The sequence below is a fragment of the Rana temporaria genome, chromosome 8 (assembly GCF_905171775.1).
Source record: "Rana temporaria chromosome 8, aRanTem1.1, whole genome shotgun sequence".
NCBI lineage: Eukaryota > Metazoa > Chordata > Amphibia > Anura > Ranidae > Rana > Rana temporaria.
The window spans coordinates 22,832,074-22,853,199 of record NC_053496.1 but is presented as its reverse complement, the minus strand read 5'-3'; the positions used below and the strand labels follow the sequence as shown (position 1 = coordinate 22,853,199).

At 42.6% G+C, this 21,126-nt stretch overlaps 1 protein-coding gene across 1 annotated transcript in view; it reads left to right on the top strand.

Moving 5' to 3' along the window:
* Window positions 1-21,126, top strand: part of MGMT (O-6-methylguanine-DNA methyltransferase) — a 622,894-nt gene that overhangs the window by 423,986 nt on the left and 177,782 nt on the right. The gene's annotated exons all lie outside the window — the stretch shown is intronic.

Sequence of the window (21,126 nt, the reverse complement as noted above, 5' to 3'; positions counted from 1 at the left end):
ATATCCTCACTGGGATTTTCCAGCATCTCTCTAGCACAAAATGATGTATGCCCAAGCCTACTGGCTTGTACATGCAGTAATCCTGCTCTGGCTCTAACCTCAGACCCTTGTCTGACACCTCCAGATAGTCTTCTTATAAGCTGCTGCAAGTTTCGCACCTGTCTCCTAGGTCGAACCCCTGACTCTTGGGCAGAGACCTCCTCTGTTTGCCAGCATGGAGTCCTGAACACTAGTCATGTCTTTAAAGTGGAGCTCCACCCAAAAGGGGAAGCTCTGCTTGTCTGCCCCCTCCCCCACATTTGGCACCTTGGGTGGGGGGCAGGTATCTGGTTTTGACAGTTACCCGCTCTAACTTAAAAGTAATACAGCCAATACAAATTGTAGTATCTCTGTTGTTATTGGAGAAGGGCCACCTAACATTGGTGTTTATCAGGAGAGAGGACCACCTTACACTGGTGGGTAGACTGGTATAGGACTCTCTAATGCCCCATACACACGATCGGAAATTCTGACAGCAAAAGTGGGATGTGAGCTTTTGAACGAAAATTCCGACCGTGTGTATGCTCCATCGGACTTTTGCTGTCGGAATTTCCACCAACAAAAGACTGAGAGCTGGTTCTCAAATTTTAAGATGGAAAACATTCCTATTGGAAAATCCGATCGTCTGTAGCAATTCTGACGCATGCTCGGAAGCAATTTGACGCATGCTCGAAAGCATTGAACTTAATTTTCTCGGCTCGACGTAGTGTTGTGCATCACCGCGTTCTTGACGGTCGAAAGTTCAGAGAACTTTTGTGTGACCCTGTGTATGCAAGCCAAGCTTGAGCGGAATTCCGTCGGAAAAAACATCCAAGGTTTTTCCGACAGAAAATCCGATCTTGTGCACGGCATTACACTATTAATCAGATGGAGAGAGGGCCCCTTACATTGGTGGTTAGCGGGAGAGTCCCACTGGTTGTGGAATGAAAGCATTGTTAATGCTAATGGTCACTGGAAAGAATGCCCCTTACATTTATCATCAGTGGAAAGAATACCCCCTTACATTGCTCTTCACATGGTTGTCGGTGGGGAAAAATTTACACTGATCATTAATGGGAAAAATGTACTGTTACATTTTGAGTGGGGAGGATGCCCCATTAGAATGGTAGTCGGTGGGAAGAATGCCTCCTTACACTGGTGGTCAGTAGGAAAAATGGTGGTCTGTATTGCCTGACTACAAAAGGCTCAATTGATCCTATGCCATTGGCTCCGCTGAGTGACCCCAATACTAGAACTATGCAGGAACTGCTGCCATTGCTCACTGTTCAAGGATCCCCTAGGGAACACTGGAAATGCCCTCAGTTTTCACTGAACCTTTTTTAAGAAAGACTGAAATGAAGGTTGTGGTAGCTTTCTTACACAATTTAGCACGTGGTTTCATCTATGTTTTGATATTTCTGCTAAAGGATCCCTGTTACAGCAGATGCTCTCATTTACAATTCCGTAGCCTCTATATGCTTAGTACAGACTAAAGTTGCTTCATCATCATTCCTTGCTGTGTATGTAGGAAGTGTTGGAAATCAGGAGTTATTGGCATACTCCATGTCAGGATAAAATATCCACATGCTCGATGTCTTAAGTTTTGCAGTCAAATCCATCTTTAAAAAAGAGAACATGACACCATAGACAAATTGCCTTGTCATTTTCACATTTACTGTGATTACCTTGCTGTCGTCAGCATTTTGCCCTTTTGTTTGCATCCCTTAGCTGGAATAATGAATTCTGAAGTATATATGATAAGCTATTTATCTGCATCCACACAGCATCAGTCAAGTGCTGATATCTCTATTAAAGTGGAAGTCCATGCAAAAACTAAAATCCCTGCATCTATAGCTGCCAACATTCTAACACTAACCTCTCTAACCCTGAAAAGAAAAAAATCTGTATACATACCTTTTCTACAGGCGATCCAACCCGATCTCCAGCGGCGGAAGCTCTGCAGAGGACACGTCCGACAACGGCTGTGAAATAAATAGGAAGTGACGTCACCCATAGAGTTACTATGGGGCTTCCATTGTTGGACGTGTCCTCTGCACCCGTCCACACAGTGAAGCCATGGTTGACAGCTCAGCGTGGAATCAGAGCTTCCGCCGCTGGAGTTCGGGTTGGATTGCCTGTAGAAAACATATGTATACTGATTTTTTTTCTTTTCAGGGCTAGAGAGGTTAGTGTAGAATGTTAGTGGCTGTAGATGCAGGGAGTTTAGTTTTTGCATGGACTTCCACTTTAATGGTCTCTGCTATGCATGGATGAATCTCAGTAAATACATTTACATTGGCATCCTGATGAAGGCAGTGATGTGTAGAAACACCAAACACTTAAAGTGTAATTATACCCATCATGATCAATTAAATAATGTTCCTCTATGTGTGTATGTGTATGTGTATATATATATATATATATATATATATATATATATATTTTTTTTTTCTAAGTTCTCCTCAATACTTGCTTTTTTTTGCTTTTGAAGTCCATGATATGCTGTGCCCATCTAACCCGCTCTGCTTGGCCGCTTCAGCTTTGTGCACCAGCACTGTACACATAGGCGCATGTCTGTTTGATGCCATTGGCAATCCATGATGCCTTGTGCTCTCTGTGAACTCCAAGCTGTATGTGCTGATGTGCTGTGCATCGACAGGTACGTTTGGACTTTGCAACATGGGTGACAGTGCTGCTCTTGCTTTGGAACCCTAGGACACAAATTTGAGAAACTGGCATGATCAGAAGCACTGGAACAAGTGGAGGGTATGCTACTATTGTCTGAGTTTTGAGGTTTAGAAACACTTTTCATAAGAGTCTGCTCCTTCAATACAGTTCTTGAATGTTTTGTATTCCATGAAAATAGAGAAAAATGCAAAGGTGTGATATGAATGATAGGGCTTCTGTGGGAGGGGCCGAAATCTCCCTCTGACGTCAGATGAGGTGGTCACATGGCCGTTTAGCTCCTCCTGCAGAAGCCCTGGATCAGAGTAGGGGACCAGCCAGGAGTGACATGACCAGCCTGAAGATAGCTATACAGAGGTATTTAGAAGCTTTGTTTTATTAAAACACTTATACAGTGTGTTATGCCTAGTTATACTAGAAGGGCTGCCAGTGGCAATTTCTACTCTTTCCTTTTTTAATAATAGCGGCAGGAGGGGGGGGCAGAGACACAGACACAGAGCTGACAAGCAGGGAGGGAGGGGGTGAGGGGGATAAAGAAGAGCTGCGGATGACAAAGGGACACAAACTGACCACGGTAGTCAGGGCTCAGCAGCCATGATTATCATAGTCAGTACAGAGAGGGGGACACAGGAACTGACAGGATCAGTCAGCACTGTGCTGTTTAAACAAACACTAAGATAAAGTATAAAGAGATTGGGTCTAAGGTCCCCAAACCAAAGAACCAAAGAGAAGGGGGGGGCACGATTGGACTATTGTGGTACTGGTAAGTGAAATAAGAGCAAACATAAGTTTATAAATGTAAAGCACCTCTTTTCATTTGCACACATTTTACACATGGTGGCTCCCCCCGATTAGTCTGTAGATATGGGTTTTTAGATACTAATTATTACCTATTCTATTCATTGGGATCGTAGGTCCATTCACATATATGTCCCCCCTTTCTGGTTGCCACGTGGGACCCCATTTGGTGACCCTCGTTGCCCTCGACTGGCGGGGTTGTATAGGTAATCAGCTGTGCCCTTGTTCCCCAACTAATATATTGTAATTTCTTGTCATTTTTTGATATTTGTTTAAATTACTGGCTGACTGTTAATTGTATTCTAGACATTCTTCTGATGAAGCGGTCTTTCCGCGAAACTAGTCAAGAATTCTGTCGTGACCCTCTAACCCACTGTGTCCCCCCCCCTAAAGGGGATTACCCCTTTGGTGTTATGGATTACCCCTTTGGTGTTATGTATGGTCATTATTATTTTTAACCCTGTATGTGTCCTGTTGATGTTTTAATCAATAAAAAAATTTTCTTTTGCTTTACATTTTATAATTTTATGTTTGCTCTTATTTCACTTACCAGTACCGCAATAGTCCAATCGCACCCCCCCCCCTTCTCTTTGGTTCTTTGGTTTGGGGACCTTAGACCCAATCTCTTTATACTTCAATTCCTGGATGATGGTACTACCTTTTACAATTTGTATGTATCTTATTTTAGAGGCTATATCTTAACAAACACTGAGGCCCCATACACACCATAGAATCCATCCGCAGATAAATCCCAGCAAATGGGTTTCAGCGGATAGATCCTATGGTGTGTACACGCCAGCGGATCTTTATCCGCGGATAAATCTCCCCTGGGATGGATTTCCAGCAGATGAATATTTGCTGACATGCTCAACAAATCCATCTGCTGAAGTCCATCCCAACGGATGGATCCGCTCGTCTGTACAGACTCACCGGATCCATCCGTCCAAAGGGATTCCCCGCACGCGTCGTAATGATTTGACGCATGCGTGGAATTCCTTATATGACAGCGTCGCGCCCGTCGCCACGTCATAATCGCGGCGACGGCGCGACACGTCATTGCCAGAGGATTTCCGCGCGGATTTCAATGCGATGGTGAGTACACTCCATTGCATAGAAATCTGCGGAAATCTTTGAGAGGATGTATCCGTGGAAACGGTCCGCTGGACCGTATCCGCGGATAAATTCTCTTGTGTGTATGGGGCCTAAGATAAAAAAAACTTCTCCCTTTACAACCATTTTAATGTCCTGTTTATTTAGTGATGTATTTTACAAGTGCACCCCAAAAACAAGTGAGTTACCCTCTGGACAAAATTAGAATTATCAATTGGAAAATAAATGCAATGCTCATTAAATCATAGCGTTGTTAATTCTGCACATGTAGCAGAGCTGATATAAGGCTTATCAAAAACCAATATAATCAGCAAAAACCATCACTAATAAACGAAGAAGAGCATCAAAAGTTGCATAATTAGCAAAAAAAAAAACACATCACTGGTGCCCATAAGCAGACTAATTATTAGCAACATCAAATTATTAGAAACATCAACAATGTACAATACAACAGATAATAATTAGTTATTGCCATGACTACAGTGTAAAATCAACTTACTGGCTTGTCTGCAGATCTACAGGAAATGTCTTACGGGTTGTTGTGCCTATTTTCACCAAAATAATATTTAGCCACTGCATTTTATGCTTTTTCCTTCATTATGTCATAATCATTTTTAAAAGGTCGGTAAGCATAAAATTAAAGGGTCACTAAAGGAAAAAAAAAAATTTGCCTAAAATTAATCTCTGCAAGGTAGACAGACAGAATAGTGTAATGATTCTGTTAAAAAACGAGTAAATACCTATTAAATTCCTTCATCTATATCACCTCCGGCATTCTAGTTTCTGTTCTCTCATTCCCTTCCTGGTTTGCATCGCTCGTTCAGTATGCATTGCGGCACGCCCAGTAATTCACACCTCCTTGAATTCTCTGAGGCCCCATACACACGAGAGGATTTATCCGCGAATACGGTCCAGCGGACCGTTTCCGCGGATAAATCCTCTCGAGCATTTCAGCGGATTTCCATGCGATGGAGTGTACTCACCATCGCATTGAAATCCGCGCCGAAATCCTCTGGCGATGACGTGTCGCGCCGTCGCCGCGATTATGACGCGGCGACGTGCGCGACGCTGTCATATAAGGAATTCCACGCATGTGTCGAATCATTACGACGCATGCGGGGGATCCCTTCGGGCGGATGGATCCGGTGAGTCTATACAGACCAGCGGATCCATCCGTTGGGATGGATTCCAGCAGATAGATTTGTTTAGCATGTCAGCAAATATTCGATCTGCTGGAACCCATCCCAGGGGAGAAATATCCGCGGAAACAGATCCGCTGGAGTGTACACACCATAGGATCTATCCGCTGAAACCCATTCGCTGGGATTTTTCAGCGGATGGATTCTATCGTGTGTATGGGGCCTCACACGTAGAGAGCGTCCTGCCACACAGATGTAGGTCCCAGGAGGGGGTGAGTACTTTACTGACCACCGCAGTAAAGCCTCCCTTCATGGTGGTCAGTAAAATCAGACAAGCAGGAAGTGAACAGAACAGAGAAGAAATAGATCAACTTCTGAGCAAAAATGAACAATGAGGAAGTGAAAAGAGGAATGTCTGCAGGTAAAGGATGCTTATTATGAAAAAAAAAAATCTCCTTTACAACCCCTTTAAAGTTACTTAATGTTTGTTAGTAGTTACATTATGGCCGCTCTGACACCAACTAAAACCAACCAAAGCAGGTTCTGATAATGTTCTATACAAACTCAGTCTCTACAGAGCATCAACATTACATATAAAAATCAGGTATCGATGTCTTGCACAATGCCTGTTTGTTTGGTGAAAACAAGGAACCTCTCTGGCTTCATACATAAACCTAAAAGTTTATGGCAGTTATCGGTGCAAGTTCGTGTCCACACCCACGATATCCTTCACTTCTGTAAAGTTCTTATGAACGTGGGCTGAGCATAAGCAAGGAATACGGTCAGTGAAAATTGCATCCGAAAATAGGTTTTGCCCCACAGGTTTCTACTTCCAAGGCTTTTCTATTGGCCACTTATACCACTTTCATTAAAAGCATATCTAAAACAACAAAATAATACAACCTCAACTTCAAAAAAGTTGGGTTGCTGTGTAAAATCTACATACAGAGCAGATTCTGGTACTAACATGCAGCAAAACCCATCTTCACTATCAGAAGCTCTGGTGAATACCGTTTATTGCTTAGACCCCCACACCTCAGGTGAGCAAGCATCATCTGCCAGGGGGACCTGCTTGTATACCTATCCTGATGATCAGTGGGACCCTCTCTACCCGCTATAGCTACTGGTCTCCGAGCCTGTCCATGGCACCTTGCATATTTCAGCAGAACTAGGGCTTTTTTTTCTCAGAAAGTAGGTGCCGGAACTTTATCACAGCTTCCCAACTTTTTCAGGACACTGTATATTGCAGCTTACAAATCCTTAGATGTGGTGGCTGCTTTAGTTTTCTCTTTTATTTTTTATTTTTTTTTACCAGGTGCTCTTCCCAGTAACACACTTCCTGTCTAATGTTCGATGGGAGCTTGTTGTCAGAAATTCAGACCGTGTGTAGGCCCCGTCGAACATTTGCTGTTGGAGTTTCTACAACAAAAATTTGAGAGCTGTTTATCAAATTTTCCGACAACAAAATCCGTTCTCGTAAATTCCAATCGCACAAAAATTCCATGCATGTTCTAAATCAAGTACGAGACAGAGGCGTCCTTGGCGTTCGGAATTTCTGACAACATTTGTGTGACTGTGCGTATGCAAGACAAGTTTCAGCCAACATCCGTCTGAAAAAAATCCACAGTTTTGTTATTGGTATTTCTGATCGTCTGTACGTGGCATTACTGTCTAAGTCCCCTTTCACATGGGCGTTACGATCAGGCCCGCCTGTCAGTTTTTCAGGCAGACCTGATTGGACACTCCATGAACCTCTATGGAGCGGCGGATGTCAGCGGTGACATGTCTGCTGACACCCGCTGCTATCCGATCCGACCCCGTCTGTGAAATCCAGACAGATGTTGACCCTATTTTCCATCCGTCTGGCAGATCGGATTCGAATGGGATGGGATTGGATGAAAACAGACAGGCAGTCGATTTTCATCTGATCTCCCCATAGAGGAGAGCGGGACTCTGACAGGTCCGTCTCTGCACAGTGATCGGAGAAGGACCTTTCATCCACCTGCTCAGCGGGGAACAGCAGATAGCTTATGCGTTCTGCATGCTTCTGGAAGCTTCATTTCTTTTGGCCTTGGGTCACAATTAGGGTTGAGCGAACCCGAACTGTAAAGTTCAGGTTTGTACCGGACTTTTGGATTTTTGGTACCCGGACCCAAACAATTTGCTGTAAGTTCGGGTTCGGTGTTCGACAATGTAATGTAGGCGCGCTGCAGGGCAGCCAATCAACATTTGTTTAACTTGTCTTGTGACCTAGAAGCCATCACAGCCATGCCTACTAATGACATGACTGTGATTGGCCAGTTCAGCATGTGACCCAGCCTCTATATAAGCTAGAGGCACATAGCACAGCTCGTCACTCTGCTTTAGATAGGGTAGGGAAAGGCTGCTGCTGCTCTGAGGGAGAGAATTAGATAGGAGTCTGACTGTCCTGCTTCAGAAATCAAATTACTCAGCGATCTACATATGTGCAAGTCACTCTGCTTTAGATAGTTACTTTAGGGAAAGGTTCCTGCCTGGTTTTGCTTTTAGGGAGAGAAATAGATAGAGTCAGTCCTGCTTCAGAAATCAAATGTGAGATACACCCTTTAGATACTTTTCTTCTATTGTGCTATTCAAAAAACATCCATTTAGGAAAAAAATATAAATTGCAGTGTTTCCACCATATCTGTACGTGTGAGATACACCCTTTAGATAATCTTCTTCTAATTTGCTATTCAAAAAACACCCATTTAGGGCAAAAAAACATTTTTTTGCAGTGTTTCCTCCAGTGTTTGCAGTGTTTCCTCCATATCTGTACGTGTGAGATAAACACTTTAGATATTGTTCTTCTATTCCTCAACCCCCTACACCAGTGGTCATCAACCCTGTCCTGCAGGGCCCACTAACAGGCCAGGTTTTATGTATTACCTTGGGGGAGATGCAGTGTAGAATGCAGCAATCACTGAGCAGCAAATGATATCAGCTGTGATGTATTTCAGTTATCTTGCAAACCTGGCCTGTTAGTGGGCCCTGCAGGACAGGGTTGATGACCTCTGCCCTACACCATATGGACCGTGTCCTCCTAGGTCAAGATTATTTATTTTTTTATTTTTAGGTATTTTATGTTATTTTAAGTTATTTCCCTATCCATATTTGTTTGCAGAGTACTTGCCATGCTCTTACCAACATTTTGCTGCCATTTGCATTACTTTTTTAGAGACATTTAGTTCGGGTCCCCATTGACTTCAATGGGTTTCGGGTTCGGCGTCAAGTTCGGGTCCCGAACCCGGACTTTTTTCCGAAGTTCGGCAGAACCCGTCGAACCCGAACATCCAGGTGTCCGCTCAACTCTAGTCACAATTACAGTTCTTTGATTTCACTTGGTTTAGAGTCGCTCCTTAGCTTGGTGATCACTGCACCACATGTTGCTCTCATTTCAGCAAGCTGCAAGATGAAATCAGTGTATGATGTAGGAAAAGGTAGCAGTGTTCCATGTTTAAAAAAGATATTGGAGGAAAGCAAAATGACCAAGCTAACTGTCAGGCAGATTCATGTTGCACAACTGCAGCTAGTAACACAAGATGACATATACCGAAGAAAATATTATATATGGATGAGCTGATGTTGAACAATTTTAGAGCATTATGAACAAGCATGCTTTCCATCAGCCTCAGCCATGCATACCTTTATAAACACAGTGTTTTCAGGAGACGCACTTAAAATATGACATGCCGCACACGGAGAGCTTCTCCGCCGCGCTTGTGTCTCCTCTTACATTTACAATCATTAGCCAAATGACAGAATGTTTAGTTTCCATAATCCTTTAACTGGCAAATTCATTTCTTCCATTTAATATGTTAATTTGGAGTTTTATTCTTGCTGTTGTTGAACAAGCCGCTCCGTCTCAATGTTTGTTGCGAAACGTGAGACGAGGCAACAAAGCAGAACTTTGTTTTCTGTGTAAGCAGCCGATTTATAAAGCTGCTAAAGCATATTGGCTTTTCCTGGAGTACTGTAATTCATTGTAAATTGCCAATCCTGCACCTAATAATACAGCGCCGATACTGACACAGGGAAAGTAAAGCTTATTTTAGAAATAAAAAAAAGTGAAATGTTAGCGCAGAATAGAGGCATTTCCCTTAAATCATGTATTATTTCTAGGGCTTTGGAAATTAAAGATTAATTCCTCAATTAATCGTTAATTTTTTTGATCGATCAAAAATTTTTTGATTGGTACTAGTGGTGCAACTGATTGTAAATGATCCATGATCCGAACGGGTCACCATATGCGTATCGGCACACCACATGATCCACGGAGCTCCGCTGCTGCCTCAGTCATAGGAAAGGCAGCGGCTTGGGCCTAGCTCCCAGAGTGGCGGCCATCTTGCTTGATCCACCCAGCGGCGGCCTAGGTGAGCCTAGAGCGGCACGCTGATGTCATCACCCGGCCTCAACTGCTCGTGTTCAGCCGGCTTATCTGGTAAGACTAAGCAAGCACTAATCTTCCTATACAGTGGGGGAGATGTGGACCATATTACAGTGGGTGAGATGTCTGTGGATACTACAGTGGGTGAGATGTCTGTGCATATTACAGTGGGGAGATGTCTGTGGATATTACAGTGGGGAGATGTCTGTGGATATTACAGTGGGGGAGATGTTTGTGGATATTACAGTGGGGGGAGGTCTGTGGATATTACAGTGGGGGAGATGTCTGTACATATTACAGTGGGGGAGATGTCTGTGGATATTACAGTGGGGGAGATGTTTGTGGATATTACAGTGGGGAGATGACTGTGGATATTACAGTGGGGGAGATGTCTGTGGATATTACAGTGGGGAGATATCTGTGGATATTACAGTGGGGGAGATGTCTGTGGATTACAGTGGGGAGATGTATGTGGATATTACAGTGGGGAGATGTCTGTGGATATTACAGTGGGGGAGATGTCTGTGGATATTACAGTGGGGAGATGTCTGTGGATATTATAGTGGGGAGATGTATGTGGATATTACAGTGGGGGAGATGTCTGTGGATACTACAGTGGGGGGAGATGTCTGTGGATATTACAGTGGGGGAGAGGTCTGTGCATATTACAGTGGGGAGATGTCTGTGGATATTACAGTTGGGAGATGTCTGTGGATATTACAGTGGGGGAGATGTCTGTGGATATTACAGTGGGGGAGATGTTTGTGGATATTACAGTGGGGGAGATGTCTGTGGATATTACAGTGGGGAGATGTCTGTGGATATTACAGTGGGGGAGATGTCTGTGGATATTACAGTGGGGGGAGATGTCTGTGGATATTACAGTGGGGGAGATGTCTGTGGATATTACAGTGGGGGTGATTGTGGATATTACAGTGGAGGAGATGTCTGTGGATATTACAGTGGGGGAGATGTCTGTGGATATTACAGTGGGGAGATGTCTGTGGATATTACAGTGGGGGAGATGACTGTGGATATTACAGTGGGGAGATGTCTGTGGATATTACAGTGGGGGGAGATGTCTGTGGATATTACAGTGGGGAGATGTCTGTGGATATTACAGTGGGGGGAGATGTCTGTGGATATTACAGTGGGGAGATGTCTGTGGATATTACAGTGGGGGACTATATATGGTGGTGATCTGAAAAATGTATGTGCGTTATAATTAATCGAAATGAGTCGATTAATCGATTAAAAAAATGTATTAATCAAACACAATAATTTTAATCAGTAAAAGCCCTAATTATTTCTAATGGGTTAGGTATAGTACCACTCCTGTGATGACAGGGCCATCTTCTCCTGAGTGGTACAGGCTATTGTCCCCACACCTGGCTATGTGCAACTGCGCGGGCCGCTTGCCATGCTGATACCGGGCCAAGTATATCTTTTAGCGCTGCAAACAATCTTGTAATATGGTCCTTCTTTCAAAAGACCAGCTTGGTGCTGATGAGAACTGGGCTCTTCCATATTACCAGTGCTCTATGAAGGTGGTGAAGGAATTTTGGAATGGGGCTATACACAACTTATTTGCCCCTACATTTATTACTGGATTTTATGTTGAGTCTGTAGTTATCCTAGCCATTAATTGGGCACTGGTTAGAAACTTTAAGGACCAATCCAGACTGTTGCATTACAATGCCATACAAAATGAATGGCATTGTAGTAACATTCATTTTGATTGGCACCACAATGTACCAAGCTGGTGCACAACAACGCACATGCATTTTAGCACTCCACATCACACTGGTGGTGCACTGCTGGTCCACTAGGCTTTGCATTGAGATGCATTGGCAGCTGATTCATAGTAGAAGGGAATGCATTTTTATTTTATTTTTGTATTGTTGGTTGTTTGACATGTGTAATGGGGTGCTGCAAAGCCCCCTTCTTAATTATACTTTGAATAATGTTTTGCACAAATTGAGTTTTGGTTATGGGTAGTTAAGTGGGTGGGCTTTTCCTTTTTTTTTTTTCTTTTTCTCTTCTGAAGAAGACATGATCAAGGACCCGGTGTGTTTTCTCGGGGTGGGGGGGTTAGTGTGGTGTATGTTAATGAAAGGATTTATGTAGATATTTTGTGCAATGTGTATTTCTATGTTGCATGTTGGAGTTTGTCTTAATAAAGAAAATGTGATTATAAAAAAAAAAAAGAAGGGAATGCATGTTATTGCATTGCATGTTTACTGCTTCAAGACTGCCCACCAGAGATATGACGATTTGCCGACGTCATTTGGAGCATGCGCACTGGGATTCAGTCGCGGCCGGCGCATGCGCAGTTCGTTCGGCTCGGGGACGCGCCTGATTTAAATGTTATACGCCCCCTACCCGCGGAATTTGAATTCCGCTGGGGGATTTACGTTACGCCGGCTCAACTTTACAGGCAAGTGCTTTGTGAATAAAGCACTTGCCTGAAAAAGTTACGCCGGCGTAATGTAAATGAGATAGGTTACGCGGATCTAAAGATCCGCTCACCTATCTGAATCTAGCCCCCAGAGTTTAAATCCGATCGTGTGTACGGGGCATTGCTTGACAAATTTTCTGATCTCTAAAGGAGCTTGTTAGGCTTTGTATATACGTTCAGATTATGTATCAAACAAAATAGGCCCACATAGATCACATAAAAGGTCTTGCATGTAGCACTACATCTACCATCATCTTTTCAGAAGTTTCATGTTGGGGTCAGACCTAGTTGCTGCTGTATCCAAGTTTCAGACAACTTTAGTAGATGGATCATTGGCCAATGTTAAATCGTTTCTTGGAAATTGCCTTATATACAAACTCAATTGTTTGTTCTCAGTTTGCCTTTATACTGAAGTTCCTCTGTTATACCAGTTCTCATGACATTTCTACATATTCCAGTAAAATACTGTATATTTCCAGCTCTGCCACTTAGCCAAAAAACATTTCTCAATTTAGATGTAAGCTTTATAGAACCTCCAACAACCATAAAGTTGGGGAAAAAACATGTCCTTGTAATCTTCCTAGCTCTGCACCTATGGAAAATCGACTTCAGCTCATGATATATGCACTGTTACTTTGCTGCTTTTCTCCTGGTGACAAGATTTATATTGGGTTCCAGGTGTCCAAAAACTGAAGGTAATGACATTGACATGCTTGGTACTGGCTGCCAACTGGCCACTTTTTTGCAATGGGAACGGAGTACTTTGAATCTGGTTGATGTTTTGCCTGGCACAAATTTCCTGTAAATTACGCTATTGGGAGTTTGTCTTAGTGAAAACCATGACAGATTTTGGTATTGAGACTTTAAAGTGGATAATAAAACATGTTAACAGTTATTAAAGAGTTATGCCGCTCAGAATGTGCTTAGGGGAAAAAAATCTTTGCATGGGAACTTGTACTAGGCTTAGAAACAAATGGTTTTCTGATCCATAGTTGCAGGGAATGTGATGTCTTTTTCTAGCTATGAATTTCCCGTGGTCTTTACAGTGCAGCAACCCTTTCATTGAAGAGGATTCATTTTAAAAATAAATCACCCATATTAAATCACCCTCTAGAGAGTTCTTATTATGACATCTTACATCCTAAAAGCATGCAACCCCCTTAAACTGATACAATGGTGGCACTACTGCCATAGCAGTGCACGTGGCCGCTATGGAGCCTGGTAGGGGTTCTCGGGTGTACTAGACAATTCATCCAGTGCCCGTGTAGTTTGCCACTCAGCTGTTGCCACCCATCATGTACACAAACTAGGCACTGTTTTAAACAGTGCTTGTTCACATCTTTGTGATGTGTTGATGTGCCCTTTGGCAATTTGTATGGACTGTTGATGATAATGAATAAAAAAAAAACAAGAAGTCTGCATGGAGAGATAATATTGCTGCTGAACTCAACACCCTGATACCAGACACAACACCCCTTCATCCCCGAAGAGGATACAGCAGTTGTAGTTGGAACAATTATCAACTCCAGGCTCGTATATGCAAACTCCCTCTACCTCGGACTCCCCAAATACCAGATTTCTCGGCTACAAGTCGTCCAGAACACGGCAGCCAGACTGATAACGGGGAAAAAACCCTGGGAATCAATCACCCCGGCACGGAGGACCCTTTGTTGGCTAGCCGTAAAGGATCGGGTCACATTCAAGGCCCTCTGCCTCACTCACAAATGTATACAAGGAATCGCCCCCCAATATTTATGTGAGAAAATAAAATACCACAACCCCAATTGCGTTCTTCGATCAACCAACCAAAATCTACTTCAAATCTTCAAGTCTCGCTATAAGTTTAAAGGAGAACGAAGATTCGCAGTCCAAGGACCCCAAATGTGAAACGCGCTACCAACTAAAATCCGAATGAAAGAAAATCATTGTGCCTTCAGAAAAAAACTCAAGACCCACATTTTCTGAAGGATAAGGATGAAAATGGATACCAAGCGCCTTGAGGCGATTCAGTTCGCATTTGTAGCGATATACAAGTTATTCACTCACTCACAATCATAAATGTAAACCAATAAGTCCAGTGCATCTACTGTCATCTATGTCATTGGACATAGGACAGTTGTGCATGCATGGTGGTGTGTGTGTGTGTCTTCCCTCTGTCTTAGAACAATCTATGGGCACTTGTTTTGTCTTGTTTATATGTCAGGCCCTGTACACACGATCAGACCAAACCGATAAAAATGGACTGAAGTTCAGTTTCATCGGTCCAAACTGACCGTGTGTGGGCCCCATCGGTCAGTTATCCTTCGGTCCAAAAATTTAGAACTTGCTTTAAAATTCAACCGATGGACGCCTAACCGATAGGTCAAAACCGATGGTTAGTACGCAAAAGCATCGGTTCCAAACCCGCGCATTCTTAGAATCAAGTCGACGCATGCTTGGAGGCATTGAACTTAATTTTTCTCTGCACGTCGTTGTGTTTTACGTCACCGCATTGGACTCGATCGGTTTTTGAACTGATGGTGTGTAGGCACATCAGACCATCAGTCAGCTTCATCAGTTAACCGATGAAAACAGTCATTTGGACCGCTCTCATCAGATGGACCGACCGTGTGTACGCGGCCTCACTGTTTTTCATACTAATGATTACAATTATTTGGTATCACTTTATTATATTGTAATTTTTTTGTTGCTTCAAAGGACATAGATGACAGTAGATGCACTTTCCTGATTGATTTACATTGTTGATGACAATGGCAGTACATGAAAATGTATGATTGTTAATCCCATGTAAAAATATGTATGGTAAGGTGTGGATCCAGCCTTTGTTTTTATATTACTGAGAATGATGCAGGATGCAGTGAGGATCTTTATTCTGTAACAGGAGAAGTTGATATGGGTTTGTAGAGCCTGGAATTTGGTTTGGGAATATTTGGCTGGTGGATGGTGAAGTTTAGTGGCTGATTTATCCCACCAACACCTACCTATAGTTGATACATTTTTTGACTGTACAGTTGTATATATTTGTTTTAAGGCTGCATTCACACTATAGCATGAATGTTGTGTTTGCTTCAACCTTCGTTGTTAATGACAAGCAGATGTGTTTTTTTTTACAAAATGCACAACAGATACAGCAAAATGCATGGTTAAAAACCACTTAAAGCTCAAAGAAGTGCACAAGCTACCTTGCTACATTTGTCACACACACACACACACACACACAATGTGCTGCCCTATGTGTGTAATGTGACAAAAGTGTGAATAAGACCTGATAGATTAAGCAGGCATTATAGAGACAGGTAAATGGCATTAAAGTAATTAAACACCTGTGAGGTTTAAGTAGCAAGTACTTTCCCAGTTCTGGGTTATGTTTCCTAGTTTGAGGTGAAGACATTGCTGGACTGGTGCCGCTCGAAGCAGCCTACTGACAAGTTACTGGGTGGAGGGTATATAGGGAATTTCTTCCAATGGGTTGTATCTAGGGTTGCCACCTCATCCCTTTAAAACAGAACACATATGAATTACACAGGTTCTGTGGCTGATTAAGGTGGTAATTGAACTCAAGTGGAGCCTTATCTAAATTAAATTAGCCTCAGAACCTGTGGAATTCATATGTGTTCTGTTTTAAAGGGATGAGGTGGCAACCCTAGTTGTATCCCAATTATAGGTGGTGGGTGATAGACTTTGTTGTGGTCTAGTGAAAAGGATTAAAGGTGGTAACACCCAGAATAATCACAGCCCACCAACCCCTTGAACTGAAACCACCCCCATACACAGATGCGTTGGTCAGAATTCGGTGCCCTAATGAGATAGATGTAAGTTCACAGTGTGAAGCAATGTAAAACAATGTGAAACAATATAAAACTGTATGATACAATTTGAAACAAAATGTCAGACGAAGCTTATATACTGTAAGCCGGATGCTATGGGTGGCCCAGAGTGCTATACAACACCCTACGAATGGAATGCTGCGTACACACGATCGTTTTTAGGCTTGTAAAAAACAACGTTTTTTTAAAATGTAATTTAAAATGATCGTGTGTGGGCTTCAGAGCATTTTTCGGGTTCTAAAAAACGACAAAAAAAATAAATTCGAACATGCTCTGTTTTTTCACGACGTTTTAAACAATGTCATTTTTCGGGTTGTAAAAAATGATCGTGTGTGGGCTTTAATGACATGAAAAATCCGCGCATGCTCAGAAGAAAGTTATGAGATAGGAGCGCTTGTTCAGGTAAAACTACCGTTCGTAATGGAGTAAGCACATTCATCACGCTGTAACAGACAGAAAAGCGCGAATCGTCTTTTACTAACACAGAATCAGCTAAAGCAGCCCCAAGGGTGGCGTCATCCGCATGGAACTTCCCCTTTATAGTGCCGTCGTACGTGTTGTACGTCACCGCGCTTTGCTAGAGCATTTTTCTTTCACGATCGTGTGTGGGCAATGTCGTTTTAATGATCAATTTGGAAGAATTATTGTGTGTACGCGGCATAACTCTGGAAGTGCTGCTTCGTTCCAGCATGGGTGTGCTGTGTGGTTGTAGGAGACAAAAAGTGGGGAGGGGGAGAGAAGAGCAACAACCATGTAAAGTGTATGTAGAGTGTAATTTTAATAGAAAATATAAAAAAACACTTACAAAGATAAAATAGAGCGCAGCATGACAGTCAGGTTCGCCTTTGGGACAGAGATCAGACATGCAACCAGGATTCCCTGCCTTGGCCTCCATTGGGGTCTAGGGCTGCTACCTTTCTGATAAAGACAATTGAGGTGTTACCAGAGGGGAAAACTTGGGTGATTAGAGAGGGGTGCCCGATGTCCAAAAAAAATCTCACTTGATGAGTTTTATAGTTGTTTATTGAAGATAAAAGTAAACAAGTAGAGTAGGGTTATTTTTCCTGTAGCTGTGCAGACCTGCATTTAAGGAGGCATTGGCTTCAGCAAGTCTCTCCAGTTTGGGTAAGGGAAAGGTCTTCTAATACCTCCGACCCATTGCAGAGTTGCTGTAGGTCATATGCAGTTCCTTGAAAAAGTATGAAGTGGAAGGAAAATGATACATGGTTTTCAATTTTTTTACAAATAGATATGTGAAAAAGTGTGGCGTGCATTTGTAGCCAGCCCCCCGGAGTCAATACTTTGTAAAACCTCCTTTCGCTGCAATTACAGCTGCAAGTCTTTTTTCTCTACCAGCTTTGCACATCTAGAGAAGGACATTTTTGCCCTTTCTTCTTTGCAAAATAGCTCAATCTCTGTCAGAGTGGATGGAGAGCGTCTTTGAACAGCAATTGTCAAGTCTTGCCACAGATTCTCAATTGGATTTAGGTCTGGACTTTGACTGGCCCATTCTAACACATGAATATGCTTTGATCTAAACCATTCCATTGTAGCTCTGGATGTATTTTTAGGGTTGTTGTTTTGCTGGAATGTGAACCTCTGCCCCAGTCTCAAGTCTTTTGCAGACTCTAACAGGTTTTCTTCTAAGATTGACCTGTATTTGGCCCCATCCATCTTCCCATCAACTCTGACCAGCTTCCCTGTCCCTGCTGAAGAAAAGCATCCCCACAACATGATGATGCCACCACCATGTTTCACGGTGGGGATGGTGTGTTCAGGGAGATGTGCAATGTTAGTTTTCCGCCACACATAGCGTTTTGCTTTTAGGCCAGAAAGTTCAATTTTGGTCTCATCTGACCAGAGCACCTTCTTCCACATGTTTGCTGTGTCCCCCACATGTTTTTTTTCCCGCAAACTACAAACAGGACTTCTTATGGCTTACTTCTTGCCACTCTTCCATAAAGGGCAGATTTGTGCAGTACACAACTAATAGTTTTCGGTTGTAACATGACAAAATGTGGAAAATTTCAAGGGATATGAATACTTTTTCAAGACACGGGTGAATTTAGGTATAGTCTACTGAAACAGACCTAGATTTACAATCGAGGTCTGCTTTAACCAAGGGTAAGTGTAATGCCGCGTACACACGATAATTTTTTGGGTTCTAGAAAATTACGTTTTTTTTTTTATGTCATTAAAAACGATTGTGTGTGGGCTTCAGATCATATTTTGGGTTTTAAAAAAACGGGCAAAAAAAAATTCGAACATGCTCTATTTTTTAACAACGTTTTTAATTTTGTCTTTTTTTCGGGTTGTAAAAAATGCTCGTGTGTGGGCTTTAACGACGTGAAATATCCGCGCATGCTCAGAAGCAAGTTATGAGACGGGAGCGCTCGTTCAGGTAAAACTACCGTTCGTAATGGAGTAAGCACATTCATCACGCTGAAACAGACAGAAAAGCGTGAATCGTCTTTTACCAACACGAAATCAGCAAAAGCAGCCCCAAGGGTGGCGCCATCCACATGGAACTTCCCCTTTATAGTGCCGTCGTACGTGTGTACGTCACCGCGCTAGAGCATTTTTTTTTAATGTTCGTGTGTAGTAGGGGTGCAACGGATCAAAAAACTCACGGATCGGATCGATCCTCGGATCAGAAGTCACGGATCGGATCATTTTCGGATCAGTAGAAAAAAAAAACCCCACAAGACAAACATAAGTTTGCCCCCCACTAGTCACTGTAATGTCCACCATTGTCCCCCACTCGCCATCACCATCACTGTTCCAGTCCAACATTGCCCCCACACTAGTAAACAGTAACACTGTAATAGGTAATAGCCATTTTTCCCACTGTAATATAGCCAACATTGCCCCCACACTAGTAAACAGTAACACTGTAAGTGTATAGCCATTTTTCTCACTGTAATAATAGCCATTACATTAGCCAACAACATGAATCAACTCACTGTACTCGGTCTCATGCAGAGTCACAGCGCGCTCTTGCAGAATAGAAAAGGTCCACGAGCAGAGGGAGTGGTGATGACGTCAGCACGCACTGCCGCCGGGTGTACCAAGATGGCCGACCGCTCCGGAGCTAGGCCGAAGCTTTCCTAAGGCCGCCGCGGCGGTGCGCTCCGCGGAACGCATTCTGTGCCGATCCGAACAGGTCGACCCGTTCAGATCGCGGATCGGGCACGATCCGTTGCACCCCTAGTGTGTAGGCAAGGCCGTTTTAATGATCAAGTTGAAAAAAACTTTGTTTTTTCTAGAGCCTAAAAAACGTAATTTTTTAGAACCCGAAAAATGATCGTGTGTACGCGGCATTAGTGTTAGGGGGGTATGAACGTGGTCTGCCACAGCAAGAATCTCCTGTGGTGCTCTGGTCCAGCAGATCACATAACCAAAACCTGTCTATAGGGCCCTTAGCAGGTCTGAACTAAAAGCCCCAAAGTCTTCATTCACTTCAGCTAAATTTCCAGCCTACTCAATAGCAAAAACAAAAATTCAAAAAGTATGTAAGGTTCTTGACAAATCGTGGCTTTGCCGCAATCTACCTCTCTCTGTTGTGTGAGCCATTCCTTACCAATGATTTGTTTTTTTATTGCAGAGCTTTAAGAAAGGGGGGAAAAAAAGACCCTTGCATCTATCGGACTATCTGTAAACGTTTAATGTATACAGTTTGTATTCTCCCGACGAGCATTAAACACTCATGTAGCTTGGGGGGATGATTGCGCTTAAATACTTCTGGAGAACTATATGCAAATCGCCCTCAAAATTTTTGCTTCATGTATTTCTTTTAAGCGCTTGACTGGACTGTTTTGTTTCATGTTCTTTTATCACCTTCAACAACGTCTGATGAACGTAAACAATCCCTTTTCTCTAGAAGAAGAGCGAGAGTAAAAAAAAAGAAAAGGGGAAAGCGTATTATTATTCAGAGGCTGAAATATGACAGTAGCTTGTAGAACATGTTTGCATTATGCTTTATATTTACTCACTATAGATATCGACTGAATAATATTAACTGGTTACAGCTCTTGTAGTTGGAAGCTGTTTACTCACATTGACTTCAGCAAATATTTTATCTTGGCCAGATTTTGTCATGTACACAGTGCTGAAAAGTACTGAGTGAATAAATTACCAGCAAGACTACAGAAGACATCCCTTTCTAGAGGAATTCCCACAGGGATGTTTTCCTATTAAAGAATTATTGCATAGGGCTTTAATGCCGCAAAAACCCACGCACTGCCAAGTAATATAAGAAATTCACCACTTGTTCTTCATTTTGCTGGACAAAACAGATTTGACTGTTCCAAGATGACAAGTTATCATGTGTCACTGAGTATCCATATTCCTGTCTTTTCTCCCAAAAAGTCATTTTCCTTGATTGGCATTGAGAAAAGCTTTTCTATGTTGCATTATACATGAAAAATGCATATACAAACAGAGCTATGCAATTCTGAATAAGAAACATACCTATATGAACTCTTATGATTTTTAAAATATATTTTTATCTTTTATTTGTTCTGCTGTATACAAACATTTTTTCCCTTAACCACTTAAGGACCGGACCAATATGCTGCTAAATGACCCAAGGGGTTTTTACAATTCGGCACTGCGTCGCTTTAACAGACAATTGCGCGGTCGTGCGACGTGGCTCCCAAACAAAATTGGCGTCCTTTTTTCCTCACA